We start from the raw sequence: 18,065 nt of genomic DNA on the forward strand, positions 1-18,065 counted from the left end.
TTTTCTCCCTTCACTCTCAAATGAAATTCTCACCCTCCCTCCCCACTCATCGTCCCATCAATTACCTAATCTTTGTTTCGGTCAGGATTACTTTGCAGTGTTGGTTCTGATTTTTCCAGTTCCTCAGACTACAGAAATTCAACTGCTTGCAATCTAATTTGTAGTATGTGTGACTCTGGATTAATCCATGGTGGTAGTTTTCAGGAATCAGCTCATGGTTTTTTCGTGTGTGTACTATGATGTGCTGCTAAATAAGGGAGGATTTTTTTCTGACTGCATGAGTTCTGTGAATCTTTCAACCATTGATTTGAGCTCTTGGATTACTTTTCTTTCTCAAGGATGTTCATATGTTAAAATTCTAGTAAAATTTGTGACTCATGTTTTTTTAGTGCAATTAGGGCATGATATGTTCTTGAACCATGTCTGCCAGTATAAAGATATACGACTGGGCTGGGGAGAAGTCACCAGAAGAACTGCAGACAACCAGAAAAACTAATGTAAATGGTTCTCAAGCAGGAAAGGTGGCTTTAAAGGAAGTCAGTAGCATGGCGTCGTCCATCCTACTACTGCTCCTGTTGACTCGCTACAATGGATACACTGCAATGTGTATTGTATATTGGCACAGATAGTGACTGTAACATGATCCATGTTGACTTTTTTTTTGGCTTGTAAAACAAGGAATTGATTTTGATTATTATTTTAAATTTGACAGATATTTCTATCTTTACAGTTACTCACAGAAAACATTTGTATTTAGTTTTCCAGATAAAACAGTTTTTTTCTGGTTTACTTCCTATATTGTAGATCTTAGCAAGGGTGATGACACTCTCATCTGGAAATAAGATTAACCTCTCTGTTGAAAGTTCTACATCAGCTAACCACAAACTAACTGAGCAATTAGAGCACCCCCCCCAATATATAGCTATTTTGAATTCAAAGCAGAACTACTAGGGTAAAGAAAATTCATACTTTCGTAGGAAGTACTTATGATGTCTTGGAATGCTGTTAAAATCTAAAGCAATTGTAAAGGCATCTCAGAACTATTTTCCTGAATATTAGAGGTTAAGCTATGCAGAGTTACTACAGCTAAATTTGAAATTACCTTTTCTAGTTGAAATGAAATTACTGAAGAATATCTCTTTGCTGTTGTTACAGGAAATTAATATCTGATATGTTTTGTGTTTCTAGAACTTGTGTTTTCTGATTTAGCATACTGAGAAATTTATAACCCAACAAAAAACTAATTTTGTTGCATAAATGCTTATAAAGGTTTTTCATCTTTAAAATATGGGATAGATTTGTTTAGTCTAATTTAATGTTCAAATTTCAGGGTTTATGGAATGTTTATTGCAGCTGTTATTAAACTGACTTTCCTGGATTAAGCAATGTGCAGTTTTCTCAATGGCTTTTGTAGTTGAGAAAATATAAATAATATATTTAGAGCAAAAGAAATCATTGTAGACCTATTAATTGGGAAATAAGAATTAAAGCTAATTAACTGAAAAGGGTGAAGCTGATATAGATAGCTGATACTGCTTTTTTATTTTATGTGGGGGCATAAATTAATAGGCAACAATACAAGGGCAACAGAGTATAAGAATGCATAAATGATCCCTTGAGAATACTAACTGAAATAATTTTTGGTTTTGTACTATAGTTGCAGTTATATGTGTGATGTATTACATCTTTTCACAGAGAAAGACACCTATCGTTCATCGGGCTAGAGGCCTGAATTTTGGTCATTGTGAGACTTAGACCTTTATAAAACCAGTTTGTCTCAAGTGAAGAGACCATCTCATACCCAGCAGAAAACAATCCTTAACAACCATTTTTATTGACATATTTGATCTTGCAGGAAAAGAGACAGACAGAAATGATGCTGAGTTTTAGAAGATCAGGGAAGTTTAAGAACATCTTTTGGGAAGTCCTGAAGTCTCATGTGTGTTTTGAGGAGAAAAAAGCAAAAGTAGATAGGAACTGGAGCAAAATCACAAAGAAGGATAATGTAGGAGCAGAGGAGGTTGAATGGAATGTGACCATTTACAGACAGGAAAATTTTAAGGGGAAAAATACCCACACTTTCCATACTTTTAGCAGTTAAAGCAGAATGCAGAAGTTAACTATTTAATGTAAAGAATGTTGAGCTTATTAGTTCAGTCTGTTTTGAAAATATTTTCTGTTATTCTCCCTCCCACCCCCCGGATTTACTCGGAGGCGTTCCTCTTGCTCTCTGGTCTTAAACACAGGCATCTAGACCTGAGTATATGGATATATATACAGGCAACACTGGTACTGGGAGTCAACACAGGTGGAGAAAGAATATTTTATTGTTTTGAAGTTTGGTTTAATTTAATTCTGACTTATAATAAAAATCAAAGCACCTGAAATGATTTGTGGATAGGAATTATGCTTTTAGCCTCTAAGAGCTCTGGATTTTCTTACTTTTCTCTTGGGTTTGAAGAGATTTGGCATCAAGTGCCTGTGAATTAGTTCAGTTTTGAGAAATTGGCATGTTTTAATGAAAAGGGATTTGTGAAAAAGTTTTACTACCAAATCTAGGGTTTCAGTTAAATATAACAGGGTTTATTTTCTTCTGCTAGTCTTCCTATCTAAACTCATATTATGAATAGCAAGGTTCTTGTACTGAAGCAGAAATTGTTTTGCACTGTGACTGGTGATGGTAGAAGCAATGTTAAGGAGTAAGGAGATTTGTTTTCTGCCTGTGCAGGTTATTTTATTTTTGCAAGGTCATGGTAACTGAGCATTATTATTCCTAACTAATTCACCAGTTACTTGAGTTACTTATATTTTTTTATTGCCCAGGGTATACAAGTGCTTTAATTTCATGGTGACAGTTGAAAGCCAATGGCTGAGGCCTCCCTTCTTCTTCCCCCTTCCTCCCTTTCCAGAGACTGAAAGCTTTCACAGATCATGAGAAGAGCATGTTTAGTGGAAATGTTTTTTTTTTTTTTTTAGTGGAAAAGGTTTTTGCTTCGTTTATGATTTAAGAATGCTTTGTAGGTGATTTGATGTGATGTGTGCTTCATAGTGCCCCCCTCTGCATCCCCTGCATTAACCTACCGTTCTCTAACAACTCCATGGTGAGAGACAAATACAAGACAATGTTTTCTTACTATTGTTTCTCTTCTTCCCTTTGTACTCTTTTCCTTTCCTCTTTTCCTTTTCATGCATCCTCTCTATCCAATAGCCCGTTTCCCACATTCCTTTTGATTTCCTTTTTATGTCACTTCTCCCTAACGCTTCTTTTCCCTGCATCATTTTCTATCCATTTAAGATGCTACCGATATAACTCCCATATGGCTAAGTCAGCTCCATTCCATCTGATCAGCTTTCTGATCCCTCTACATGTAACAGGTTGGCAGAGCAGGGACCGAAGCTAAGTGCTAATTAGAAGGAGTGAAACAGGCCAGCAGGAAACTTCATGGACAGGTATGTCACCCTGGGATCATGCCCCAGACAATGAGTGAATTAGTTTGCAGGTAAAAGCCAAACACCTTATTCACAGATTCTGAATGCTTGTGTAAAGATTGGAAACTTTCAATCCTTTTTTCTAAAGATTACTTCCAAACAGTGAACAACTTCTTACATTTGTTTTAGAACACTTGCAGTTTGCCAACCTGTGTGTTTTTAATGGAAATCTCAAAAATGGTCTCTTATCTTCTGATGGCAGAATTGGCTCTCTGACCTATGCCCACTCATCAGTGAAATTACTTTTGTTATCTGCCTTGTAAATCATACCTTTGCTAGATATCTCAGACTGTCTAATTTTTATGCTAGCAATCTCTTAATAACCGACTTTCTTGCTGGCTAGAACTATTATTTTCCCTTGCTTGGGAAGAGGATGTAGGAATTATTTTCTTACTTCAGCCACCTAAGAGAAGGCTTGCTGGCCATCAGTTAGGAAGGCCTAAGGACAGGTTTTGAGCGTCTGTGGAAAGCTTGTATCAGAATTTATTCTCTTCTGTTCCATCTTTTTGCCTCCTGAGCTCTGTGATGTTATTGTGTTGGCTCAGGCTGATTTCTGTTTGGTACTTCTCTGTGCTCTTATTTTGGATGAGGAATAAAGTCCAGTTGTGTGGGTTTGGGATTTTTCCGGGGAATGAAGAAGGGCAGCTGCTGAGCTCTGTTCTTCTAAGATAAATGTTATTTTAAAGAATGGTTGAATTATTTAACACATAACTCTCCATACTGAATACTAACAAAAAGCTTAGCCTTTAAAATGAAAGGAGAATGATGAACAGGTTTTTATTACTGACTAACATTGCATGAGTTTTTAATATATCTTCCTTCCCCTCCCTTGGCAGACTTAGTGGTGATCTGAAATGCTTGGTTGCCTGCTAATTATTTGTGCTATTCCCATTTGATAATAGGCTGTGTTATTTTCTGTGATTGTAAAAGTTCACCCCAAATCACTGAAGTTAACACTGAATGAAATATCTCCAGAAGATACCACCAAATAAAATGTCTCTGAAAGGCCATGTTTTGTTTCATTAAGTAGTGCCAGTTTCTCCTAAATAATCCTACATAATTGGTAAGCCTTTTCTTCCAAACAGTATGTGTTTTATCAAATGGTCTGTGAATTTTTAACTGCAGGCCAAGTTAGTTGCTGGCATATTTTTGAAACTCAGACATGATGTTTACCAGTGATGGCGCATCAATTATTGTTAAATATTTCTATTGCAATAGCAAGTAATGGCTTCAGATAGGCCATGATGACATAAATTCTTGCTTCTAACAAACATACAAGTTTCTGGATTTAGCTTTCTAGTTTTGTAGTGATTCTTATAATATTTGGAGGTAATGGAAGAGAATAGACTATTTCAGTTGGAGGGGACCTGCAACGATCATCTAGTCCAACTGCCTGAGCAATTCAGGGCTGACCAAAAGTTAAAGCAAATTATTAAGGGTATTGTCCAAATGCCTCTTAAACACTGACAGGCTTGGGGCATCGACCACCTCTCTAGGAAGCCTGTTCCAGTGTTTGACCACCCTCTTGGTAAAGAAATGCTTCCTAATGTCCAGTCTAAACCTCCTCTGGCGCAGCTTTGAACCATTCCCATGCATCCTGTCACTGGATACCAGGGAGAAGAGCTCAGCACCTCGATTCCTTAACGTAGATGCTAAGACTGCCTGATTTTTTCTCTCTAGAGTTTGCAGCAGAAGCGAAGAGAATCTGGAGAGAATAATTTTCATCAGTCTTTGTGTTGACCCACACTACTAAAATCTTTCACGTATCTTTAGTATATCTCTTTGCTAAATGTGATTTCTTCTGTAAGAGGAATGTTCATGACTGAATCTGTTACTAGTCAGGGGATGCTGTTGTCATGTCAGTGCACACTTTTTGTGCTGTTGTAGGTTTTTCTTTAACAGAGAACTTGCTGTCAATCTCCTGAAATGCCACTGAGCTTTATAACTCTTTTCTGCCTATGAATAGTTGTTATATTCAATTTCCATGGCAATGTTCCTCGCAATTCGTCTCTTAAATAGCTAGTCATATCTCAAATACACCATTCTATCATATGCTTTACGAACATACTTAAATTTATTAGCAATGCACAGTATTTCTTCGAGAGTTTTTCTGTGACTATACAAGTAAAATTTTCGAGTTTGTCTTTGGTGTCTTGAGGTGATTTGTTTTCTGCTTTTTTTGGAAGATCAGAAAACTAGAACATTAAGAAGAAATAACAACAGAAATGCTAACTTAAACACCAATAAGTAAGGTCTAATTAAATTAATTAGAGCTCATTTAATTAAATCATTAGACTTTTACATAAAAGTGCCATGATCTTTGAACATAGTAGATTTTTGTGGTTTCCACTTACTTTCCAAGAATGTGAGATAACTCACATCTTAGGAAATTTGAACATTTCTTACAGGTACAAACTCCTAGCATCCACACTTGACAAAAAATGGCCAAAAATGGGGGGGAAGTTATGAGTCATTTTTAGCTCTGAATATAGTAAGGTAATGGTGTAGCAAAAGTTTTTCTTGTTTAACTTTCTGCTGTTGGTCCTCTAGTACATTTACAGATGCAAATGTATATGCTATTTGCCAAAATTGTTTAACCTGACTTCCTTTTTATGTCTGTCTGAATAGATGTCAGTGCCTTGAGTCTGATTACCTAAGGCAAGTGTTAGTTCTAATCGGCATGTTATCTCATTTGTTTGCCTATGACCTATGCCATCTGATGTTCTCTGATTTCTCAGGCAACAAATTGCATTCATGGGAGATATCTAAATAGGTTCTTGAACTTCTGTTGTGTAGTTTAATCATCCTGCCTGCCAATGGCATTAGGCAGAAAAGATCTTACATTTTATATTACGTGTACTAGTCATCCTCAAGATTGTCAGTTGACATTAATATGGTGGTGTCTGTGCATGTGTTGTTTAGCAGAAGACAAAATGCTTTTAATGGATGCTACCATTCTAAATGTTGGGAAAACAAAGATGTATTTTGTATTAGGGTAGGCAGAATCATCATTCATAAAGGCTTCCAAATATGATTTTTGCATAGCTGCTTTGTCTCAAAGCTAGGTGCCAAGGAGCTTGTGTGGTAGATCAGCTTTGAAAAACCAATAAAGCCATAGAAGAGGCTGGATAGGGAAGTCTAGGAGAGGTTCTGCTTCAAATCAGTGAGAACTCTTCACTGAATCATCTGAGTAGTTCATTTGGGTCTTGATGCTTAACATAGGCTAATGAAGTGGTCACTTGTCTCCATGGCAGTGTTCCTACTCATCCTGAATTTCACAGCAATCTTTCCGGGATTGAGAAGTTGATAGATCAGGAATGACTTGGAAACTGGAAGATATAATAGAAAGTATTTTGTCTACACTCTCTTTTCTTTGGATCCTGGAATAGCTATCAATAAACAGAACGCCTCATGTGTGATTCATCTATACCCTTTCTATCAAACTGAAAAGATTTAGGAAATATGTGGAAGAACTACCTTGTGATTGTTTTCTCCCAGTACTGTTTCCTGTGCATGCCAGAACAAGACAGCCAACAGACCTCTTAAGTTTCCATGAAGATCCTTTGTAAAATGTTCATGTTTTTTATTAGTCAGGAGCATAGCAGTAAAGCAAAAATAGTGGTTTGTACCAGGATAAGGCAGAATATTTAGATAGATCTTCATCCTGCTGTTTTAGTGTAAGTGGTAGCCCAGCATTTCAGGAAAATAACATATGTACCTAAGGTTTGTGAAAGCAGGGTGGGTTGCTTTCAGAGGAGAATCAACACTTGCATTGTGGTATCTGGACAGTCAAAACATTTGAAGATACTTTCTTTAAAAAGCAGATACATTACCCTGTTATTCATAGTTTGAAATGTTTACTGATTCACTATTCTTATAAATAGCAAATTTGAAAATGGACGATCAATATCACAAAAGGTAACTGAATTTTTGTAATTACAAAAATATATCTGTTAGGTGCTAGCATGTATTATCAGATAAATATTGAAGGTAGCTGTGTATATTTGGTGACAACACATTTAAAGTAATCACATGCACTGTACTGTACAGAACAGTATGCTGTGCAAGGGTCAGAGGTGCCTGTGGAATAGTATTCTGTTTTGAGAAGGTACAACAGAACACAGTTGTGGTAATTCTATCTCATTTTGGCTGCCAGTAACTTTAGTTTCAGTTGTAATTGTACTCCCTGTTCCCTTCATCAGCTCTCCTAGTCTTTGACGTTCCCCAAATGGTGAACCAAGTCCATTAACATATGATTAGCAATGGAAGTTTTGAGCTTGATATGAAAGCTATAAATTGCTTTTAAGAAAATTCCATTGTCTTCCACTGACGTGTGCTGAATAATTTAGATGTGATTGTATCATACAGGTTATACTCTTCTAAGTACAGAGTTAGAAGGGCAGTGCCGGACTTCATGCCATAACTGTAGAAGTCAGAGATAAGAAACTCGATGAAAACTACGTACTTAATTAGTGTGGATATTCCTAAAGCAAAAGCTTATTTTCTTTTAATGCTGATAGTTGTGTTTCTGAAATGAAATTCTCTTCTCCATGTTACTCTAGAAGCTTTCCACTGAAATGGGATGTACAACTGCGACATACCTGCTGGTTCATTCCAAAAGGGGAAAATTAGTAGAAATCTTATCTGGTAATATCCCAGATTTCCAAAATACAGATGTTCTGTGCACTTTGAATTGTTCATTAAAGAAACAGTGAGGATACTTGTTAAATCCTATCTGAAAGTTTTGACAAGTTTGAACTGACAAACAGTAGGTTGCTTGTTTCCAAACAGTGATTACTGGAAATCCCGAGAAGATCTTGTATCTGTATATTCATTCAACCACTGAAACAAAACATGTGTTTTATGCAACACAGGATTCTCTGGAGACAACTTTTAACTTATGACAGCAATTAAAATGTGTGTCTTAGGGACTTGTCAGATTGTGAATTGATAGTGCCATTCTTAAGGGAAAACATGGCTTGTTCTGTTGGTAATGAGGAAGAGGAACAACAGAAGAATAAAAGATAATTCTAAGTAGTTTTGGAAACACTCAACTGTTTAACAAATGTAAGTTGATCACAGGATCCGGTGCTCATAGGATGAGCTCAGAACAGGTGAAAAAAAGTTTGCTATGTGGTTAACAAAACAAGAGTTTCAAGGTTGTTCTTTTGTCTTTATGTATAACATGTAAAGTTCCAATTTTCTATCTAAATCTCTTCTACAAGATGCCTAATGCATACTGTGGTGAGCAAAGGTGATGCAAAAATGAAAGTTCAGTTGGATAAAAGAATGGCAGAGGTCAGTTTTTGCTAGTTTTTAGGCAGCATATGCCCTTACAACAGTCTTAGCGTCAGCTCAAGTCAAGCAAAGCAAATTCAGATTTGGCTTTTTGGGGGTTGGTTCCCTCCCGCCCCTCCCTTACACAGCTGGCTTAAAGGCCAAATATAGACAGTAGACACAAGCGTTACTGCTTTGTATATTATTTACAGAATATTCTAAAAAAGTGTCAGTTTTAGATAATAACAGATTTTTCTGTTAGACAAATAAACATGTATGTAGTGGACAATACCAGGTATATTGTATTTCTGAAACCTTCAAGGATGTTTTTCAGAGCACTAACATGTTTTTGGGAGAATGTGTTTGATTTTTTCAGGAGAATCAACAACACTCTCTAAAATACAGAGCACAGTAGTATTTCCATGTACTAAGACTGTAGAAAATACACCTCTCCCTTCTATTGATTAGGTATACAAACAAAACTAAAGATTTTCTATGTAATTTTTCAGATGAGGGATATTGGTAAAGATTTTTTTTCTGCATTTTCAGACAACTTAAGTTAATACAGTCGTGATGTTTTCATCGTTGTTAGAGGATTTGATTTAAACTTCACATTTCATTAAAATATTTGAACCAGTATAGAACATGAGTGTACTTCTCATAATTTGCATAGGAACCAGAACAATTAGGTAGATTATTTTTGTGAATATTTGTTCACATTTTAAAAGAATTCTGCAGGATAAGCTATATTTTCTATGCTTGCTGTACCTGTTTATGCAAGACCTGGTATTTCACTTGTGAAAATATTACAGGAATTTTTTTTTTTTTTTAAACACATTTGCACTGCTGACCCTTTTCAGTTTCTGGATTGAAGGAGCATGTAGCACCATGTGCCTCGTATCTAGTAACAGCCAGATAAGTGAAATTTAGCATTGGTGATCAGATCAGAAAATAGACTAGCAAGCATCATCATAGAATAAATTGGGATAGTAGTTTTTGTCAGTCATGAGCTGCATACAGGTACTTCACAAACAGGACATAATTTGTCAAATAAATTGTTCATTGAAAATCATTCCCATGGCTCCAGTTGCTACGCAAACTGGTCTGTCTCTGGAGAGCAGCTACAATGCTAGTAAGAGTCTTCAGCTGGTTTTGGGAATTTTAATTGCTGGGTTGGTTGATACAAGGCAGGTAACAAGGATTGCTTAGCTGCAATTATGAATGGTGCCTTTTTATTCTATAGTTCCTTCTGTGTGTTTCATGCAAGATGCTATTGCACATCTGGCAATTGTTGCATGGAGTCAGATAGTGTAATGGGAACCAGCTGTAATATAGTTATTCTTTATGGTGCCATCAGTGTCTTGTTTTTTTTCCTGAAAGACAGTGCTACTCAGATTTGCTTTATCACAGTTAATCAGTTTGCCCTTATACTTATGTTCAGCTTTGGCTTTGATACTCCATGCTTGTGAACTATTAATGTTTTTTAATAAATCTTTACAGCTGCTAGATACCTGGAATGTTATGGAACAAACACCAAATGAAAACTGGAATTAAGCTAATACCTTGTCTTGGAGCATGTTAGAAATTAGAGTGGTTAGCTACCATACCAGGGATGATGTTACCATGGAGAGAGCTTCTGTTTCCATGACATTTGCTTGCATATTTTGCTAGGCCTTCAAAAGAAGTAGCGTTTTGTCCTCTATCAAATTTGGTGGGTGTTACTCCATTACTTCTGAAAGCCTGCAGTATCTTACTGCAAACATATATGAATTAATTTCTTAGGAATATTAATGGTGACTGGACTGACCAGGAAAAAAAATGGAGGAAAAAAGTTATTAAAGCTTCTAGCATCCAGAAGGCAAGGGTTTTTTATAATATTTTTAACTAGATTAGATATTCCTGCTTGATTTTAACCGGATATATGCTGCTCTGCTTGTATACATTTTGGTTAATTAAAAAAGCCTACAGCTAGTAAAGAAGTAAAGTAGAGTTTTAGTGGTTTTAGAACAAAGTTGTGTTTAGCTGTATAGCTGATGGCTTTATACTGTGCGATCTGCCTTGTACGGGAGTGGAATTTTGGATAGCAGTAAAATTTTAAATCAAGTCATGGTGCAGCTCATTGTTTGAGAATCAGCTATTGGCCTGGGGTAAATTACAGAAGCCATTTTTTCTTAGGATGAAAGAAGTGCTTTTGTGATGTGAAAATCTTGCTAGCTATCATAGAATCATAGAATCATTTTGGTTGGAAAAGACCTTCAAGATCATCGAGTCCAACCATTAACCATGCCCCCTAAACCATGCCCTGGAGTACCCTGTCCACTCGCTTTTTGAATACCCATAAAGGGGACTTTCTTTACTAACTGTTATGGCAATATCATGGTAATCTACAGGCAGCTTTTGCATTTCTCCTGCATTGAAAATTTCTGACTGTGGTCACGTATAGTCACAGTTCTCTTCTGCAAGATTGCACATACTTAAATACAGGTGGGTATGATCCCCAGGTGCTTGAGTAGAAGGAGTTAGGGAACAGTATTGGTTGTTGAACACTGTTGGGTGTCCTATTTTCTTCTGTACAAAGGGTGCTGGGGAGGAGGAGTGCAGTGAGTTTAAACACCATTCAGTATTCTTATGCCACCCCTAAGACAAAATTGCTTGCCTTCTGTTCCTAATGAACAGTTGACTGTTGTTCCCTTTGTATACCACTCTTCTGTTCTAATTAGCTTTTAGTGTCCTGGAGTGTTTTTTTTAAATGGTCTTTCTTTTTTCCCCCCAGTTGTGAGTGGGAGTCTAAAACTTTGATCCTTTGTGATACCTTCTTGGAGCAGATTATTCTGTAATATGTCTATTTGCGACAGTTACAAACAATTGTCAGGGCTTGAGCTGATACCCTTTTTGAAACCCATTTTTTTCAGAGGTTTTCCCAATTTCGCATTCTGAAAGCACAAATACATGTATGCAACTGAGGGAGAAATGTTCCCAGAAGCCTAAAAACCTACGAATTGTCTATTTAATGCAACTAAAATTTCGGTCCACCTATTTTAGTATTTTGGTAAATGAGGAACGGTACTTCACTAATACCCTCCCTCAACTTCCATCACAATTATTGTTATAGCTTTATTTTAGCCAAGATGTCTTTGGTTTCCACTTGAACTGAATTTGTAGATCTTTCTGCCAAAACCAGTATCACTGATTCCCCATCTGCTAACCATAAGGTTCATGTTCTTTGTCCAGGCTTTAGAATCATGTCATTTCAACAAATAGCTTATTAAATGCTTTTGGTTTATAGAAGTCATGTTCTCCTTCTGTTGAGGATGTAGTATACAGCAGAAAATGTTTTTACAAGACAGCTCATAAAATGAGCATGGTACTTCCTGTTCTTGGTGTCAAGAGAGACGTAGCTCAACATGAGTCTCTAATCCTTTTTGCAGTACCTGCTGGATCGATGACAGGTGGACTTGTTCACTTTGCAGCCATCTCTGTACCTCTCCTCTCGCTCACACTGCTATAAGAAAATTTTTGAAGGATTCTATTAAAGTTCTTTCACAAATAGGATGGTGCTTCACAGAAATCTGGTTTATTGGCTTAGAGTTCATGCTAGCTTGCTCGTTATTATCTCTTTGCATTTTAGTAACATTTACATTGGAATGATAAACCTACTTTATCTTGGAGGTGGGAGGAGATATGTAAAATACCTTCCGAACGTCATCACAGATTCTTGCTTGAACCAATGATGGTATTTTTTCCCTATGTCATTCTCAGTTGTGATGGTGATACTAAGCTTTATGTTCTAGAGGTTAAAAAGACTATTGTCTTTTTATGACATTAGCAAAAAGGATGCATGGAAAACTGGGTGAGTTGAAAAACCTTTTAGAGGGATATCAGATATGAAAAAAGCTTTCAGATTTGTCTGCCGCCTTCTCCCAGAATTGTCCAGTGACTGCACATCAAACATTTCAGTGTTCACTTGATGGATGCCGGTGAACTGGCCCCATGAGGAGCAGTTCTCTTTCTTAAGAAACACAATTCTGTCTTTTAAATACATTCTACATTTGTTTGCGGAAAAGCTGTGCTTTACCACTCTTTCTGTTCCCCCATCATTGCTTGTAGCACTGTTAAAAGCTGTTAAACCTGTTGACGTTTTTGCAAGTGGTAATTGTCGCTTACCCCCTCCCCTAATTCTCTGCACCTTCAGCTGCTTGCCTGTTCAGAGCATAGCTACATAAACAGTTAGTTTAACGTTTGGTATAATTAAAGGAGAGGAAACATTTAAGAGAAGGGAAAGGAGAAATAGTGATAGAGATTGGGAACTGTCTGAAACCCTTCTGCCATTAACAGAATGAAAGTTCCCTTCCAGTAGCAGAGGAGTTGGAAGAGGTTCTTCATGGCAGCTGCTCAATCCCAGTATTCAAACCAGAGGTTGCATGTTGCATGTCTGGTCAACATTTGTGTGGTCATGCTCTGTGAGAAGGGAGAGGTAAAGAAATCTGATGTGGCCAAAGCTATTGTTTTGTTGTGTTTTTCAAATGGTTACAAGGCAAGATTAACAACCAGTATCAGAACCACTGCTTTTAATGGGAGAATGTTGCTCCCTGAGAAGGACAGCAACTAATCTTTACAGTAACTGGAGTTCTTTGAGTGACTTTTTTAAAGTACAACCTACACTTCTTTTCCCTTTACTTGCAGTGCTCAGGAAATAGCTACCCTATTCAGCTTAACCTATTCTTACCCAGAGCCACTGACTTGCTTGTTCCTAAGTCAGAACTACAAGGACTAATTTCTCACAAAAGAGTGGGCAGGACCCTTTCATTTTCTCCTTCGGCATGCTATGTTTTTTCTCCTTACAGGAGGAGTTTTCCCTTCTCGTTATCCAAATTACTGTCCTGGAAATGCAGTTTTAAATTGTATTAGTCTTGTAGCAGACTTGAAAGAGAAAATACATACTGATTTTTTCGATGTACTTTTTTTTTTCCACTTTGCTTTTCATCTCCAAGCACATCAGCTTACTACTTGCAAAGCAAAAGCACTGTGAAGCATATGCTGAGTTCTACTGGTTGGATTTACTCTCATGTTGTATGAATGTTTTCTTGTGAAACTAAGGATGTAAAAATTATGGGGCTTGCTATTTTAATCTACATAGATAATGATGCATTTAATATGATTAAAACTCATCATTTTATAATTTATATATTAGAATAGGTAGTTGAAAAGGCTAGTTGCTGTTGTTCCTTACAAAATACTGCAGGATTCAGTATTCCAAGCAAGACTCATAAATATTTAATTCAAGGAGATTTGTAGCCCTGTAAAATGTAATAAGCTAGCCCTTAATGACAAGTTTGTATAACATACATTTGGCAACATGTAGAAAAAATCCTGCTGGCAATTCTGTGCATCGTCTTTGATGCATATCTGTTCAGCTGTAGGGGCTTTTTAGCTCTAGAATTAAAAAGAGAAATTAGACTACGTCTGAGACCAGCATGCTGCAATTTCTGAGTTTGTACTTGTACGTTTCTCCTTATGTTCAGATTAGCTTAAAACTGTAGCCCACTGTTTGCTTCTTGATGTAAGGCTTCTTTGTTTTTTTTAAAGATTGGCATTCCTGAAGAAGTATTTTGGAATATATTTTTGCATCTGTCTATTTAGGGTTGGTAGTTTTCATTAATCTTCATGAGCTCTAAGGTGGTTTGCTGAAATGTTATTCCTGGTATACTGATTATCATTGTAGCTGAAGAAAAATGTCAACAAAGCCAATGTTATGATGAAGCCTTAAATTTACAGGCTGTAGCTCCTGCAAATGTGGTCTCTAATACTGATAAATTACCCAACTTCCAAATCAGGTTATCTTAGTGAGTCAGCCAAGAGCACTGCTGCTCAGTTCATGGAGATTCTTTTGTTACACTGGGGATGCTTCTGCTGTCAGACTTCAAGCACTGAATACTTCCTGCTGATCCAACCCAACTTTTGTGAGATGTCTAGGAGCCTTTGATCACAAACTAACCATCCACAAAGAAATAAGTCCTCTGAGATACTGACTTCCCTCTCTGTCAGGTGTAAATTTAAGTGACTACACTTAAGTTTGAGTTGGGACAAAGGTAGTAAAAATGAAAGGACAGAAGGTGAAGAGAGATTGGGGCCATCAGGCTTTGAGAAATGAGAGAAGATTTAGGCTGATACATACAAAGCTTTAAACATGTAAAGAGACATAAACAGTAAGGTTCATAAAACAACTGATGCAATGAAGCAACTGCACTTAGCACTTTATGCGATAAAAATTAATGTTTTCTCCAGCATCACTGGCTTCATGGAACTAAGGATTTTTTTCACAGTAAAAGTGTGAAAGGAAGGTTAAGAAGGAAGATGATCACCCTAAGACTCTTTCAAAGATTTGTTGTGTCACTAGGGGAGCGGAGAAGAATAATAAGCATTGCTTTAGGAGACTAAAAGAAAAAAAAAAAGTAAAGGACCGGGGCCAGGAGAGCTTCTGTCTTATCTTGGTTGTCCCAACAGTTTACTTCAGACTCATCCCTTCATTCTTTGTCAGCAACTTCTGTAACTATGAATTAAGAGGTAATGTGTTAAACAGCCCTCTGGAGATGAATTTTTATAGAGTCATGTTAAACATACAATGTAAAGAGAATATTAACATTTACAATTTGAAGTGTTATCAACTGTAGAATAGTTTTTAAAAGGGTATTGTTTGTACACACAGAAAGCATCAGCTGAGCGTTGTCATGCTATCTAGCAATACAGTTGTCCAAAGGTTTTTCTATTTTGTTTTCTAAATTTCAAGTACTCCTGACTGAAAATAGTACAAATCAGCTAATAAATAAAACTGAATTAAAATTGCTCCTGCCTTTCATAGTCCACGCTGTGGCTTGTCATTACAAACATTGCATTTCTGTTAGATTTATTAATACCTAATTAGGTCTGAAAGAACAGCAGAAAAAAAGCAGCATTAGTGGTCTCAAATGTTCTTACTTAAGGAATGTTTGAATCTTTCAGATATGTAGTAATATAATGACTTGAAGAAGAGTGTCTGAATCTGAAAATATAGAGAGCAGGGTATGATCTAGTACTTGTAAAGGAAGTGCCTAAGTACTACATATATTCAGTGAGGAGGGGCAAGTAACAGGGAGTCCTCTCCTCCTAAGTTAGGTATATAAACACATGCAAAGCTTCAGATACTCATCTTCCTCCATTTGCCACGCAGAAAACAGGTGCTTATTGAAGAGCTGCTTTATTAAGTACCGAGAACTCCCATGTCTCTGTTGTGCCTAAGTTAGACTGGATTTCAACCACAGTCTTCAATGATTATGGCCTTCTGAAAAATAATGAAAGGTAAACATAACCTTTGGGCTTAGTGCCAAGCTAACTCCTGTAGTTTTCAGCAATGATTGTGTTGAAATCTTCAGGAAGAAAAGGGTTTCCTGATCACACAAGAGGAAGTATCTGATTGTTTTGGGAGAAAAGGTGGACGGAAATGAATGAAGATTGATTTCAGTACATATTTCATAGGGTCTTTTAGAGATCAGGGTGAAACTCTAATTTAGCGTAACTCTCATCAGTCTTTCTGGACAGTTGTCTTAAGCTATTTAGCTGCTTACGTCTGAGTTTGTTTATCTGTGTTTCTAGAGGGGTGGGTGGTGGGGGAAATAAGCAATGTATGGCTGAGGAAGAATTATGTAGACTTGATCTTTTCCATTATATCAATTTCTACTTAAGGCTGTTAGTGAGTTGTGAAGCTTAGTTTGAAAGAAAATTTCATCTGGAGAACTAAATACAATAGTATTCTGTAGTTGCTTTGGCATCCTGGTGACAGCTTGCACTGTGGTTACACACTGAGGCCATCTCAGTTCAACTTAGTGAGACAAAGTGAAATAAAGAGAATGAAATAAAGCAACAGAAGGCAAATTGAAGTATCTTGATTGTTTTTATTATTGTGTTACTTTTTCCTAAAGACTTACACAGCACATATTTAATGAGGTTATAAATACTAGGTGGTAAAAAATAAGAAAATTACAAAATAATCAATAGCAACATAAATCTAATATCTTGAGTGGCAACCATGGACCATCAGTAGTTCCTTTGTTTGCGAGGACTATAGCTCTATCGTCAGGACATTTCTTTTGTCACAAAGGTAGGAGTATGTAGCTTTTCAACAGTTACCTTAATTTACCAAAAGTAGAATTTAGAATCGAAGGCAGACACTGGTTAGTCCATTGTGGATCATGTATATATTAGTCAACAATTTGAAGCCTTCGGTTTTGCTTCAGACCAAGTGTTGGAGTTTCTAGTTCCAGATCATAATATTAAGTGAAAGGATGAATACAAACAGAAGTGACCGAGAATGGGTTGCTGCTGCTTAGAGTAATGTGCTGGGGGTGGGGGCGGGCAGGAAAGAGCAGTGAGTAATTTTGTGGCTGCTACATTCTGATTGCTGTAAACATGGATTTTTGGCTGTGAACTGAACTTCATTTATCAAATATTAATGGGATTAATATGTAAATTATGTTAGTTATGAAGAAAATTTCCTCATATTTTTCTCCTTGCCTAGCGGAATATTGAGAAAAGCTATTAGTATAGTTGTGAAACAAGATGTTTAATGAAGCTGGAGGTATAAAGCTAAATTAAAGTGCAAGAGTAGAAGACATTTAGCCCAATAATTACCAAAGAAGTCCAATATAAATATTGCATTAACTTGAAGTTCAGAGGTGCTTTTGGAAAAAGCAATCCAAAAATATCTATTAAAATATTAACAGATTAATTTCTGCATACAGGTTAACCTTCTAAACCTGATTTGCATTCAAACATTAGAATCCTTAGTATACAAAATCATCTAACACTATTTAAATGAGTGCATATTAGTAGCATGTTTTGCTTTTTAGTCTGCTATGGCAGTTAAGCTTAGTATTTCAGAAGTCATTTTGATTATAACCATTTTCTTTATACTTCATATAGCTTCAAGTCACATTTTTGTAGGAGACAAGTTGTGATACAGTAGCATTTTCACAATAAAAATTGCTACTTCTGGCTCACTGGTGCTAATGTATTAAAAAGTATCATTCCTACTTTAGTCCTTTAACTCTCTAAAAGGAAAAATTTCCGGAATACACCAAACTGATTGTGTCTTAGAACACGTTAATTTTATTTTTTCCTTATTTCGCTTTTTAAAGTGGAGGAATGGAAGAATTGAGACACATTTGCTTGACTACATGGATTTAAAGCAGCATGGTGACTTCACTGTCAAGTAATGAGTTTCTTAAAATTTGGCTTAATTGTGGACATTAAATGATTTGAGCTTA

At 36.5% G+C, this 18,065-nt stretch overlaps 1 protein-coding gene across 1 annotated transcript in view; it reads left to right on the top strand.

Moving 5' to 3' along the window:
* The window catches only part of RNGTT (RNA guanylyltransferase and 5'-phosphatase), a 189,062-nt gene that overhangs the window by 93,298 nt on the left and 77,699 nt on the right, over positions 1-18,065 (top strand). The gene's annotated exons all lie outside the window — the stretch shown is intronic.

The sequence above is a fragment of the Harpia harpyja genome, chromosome 3 (genome assembly GCF_026419915.1).
Source record: "Harpia harpyja isolate bHarHar1 chromosome 3, bHarHar1 primary haplotype, whole genome shotgun sequence".
NCBI lineage: Eukaryota > Metazoa > Chordata > Aves > Accipitriformes > Accipitridae > Harpia > Harpia harpyja.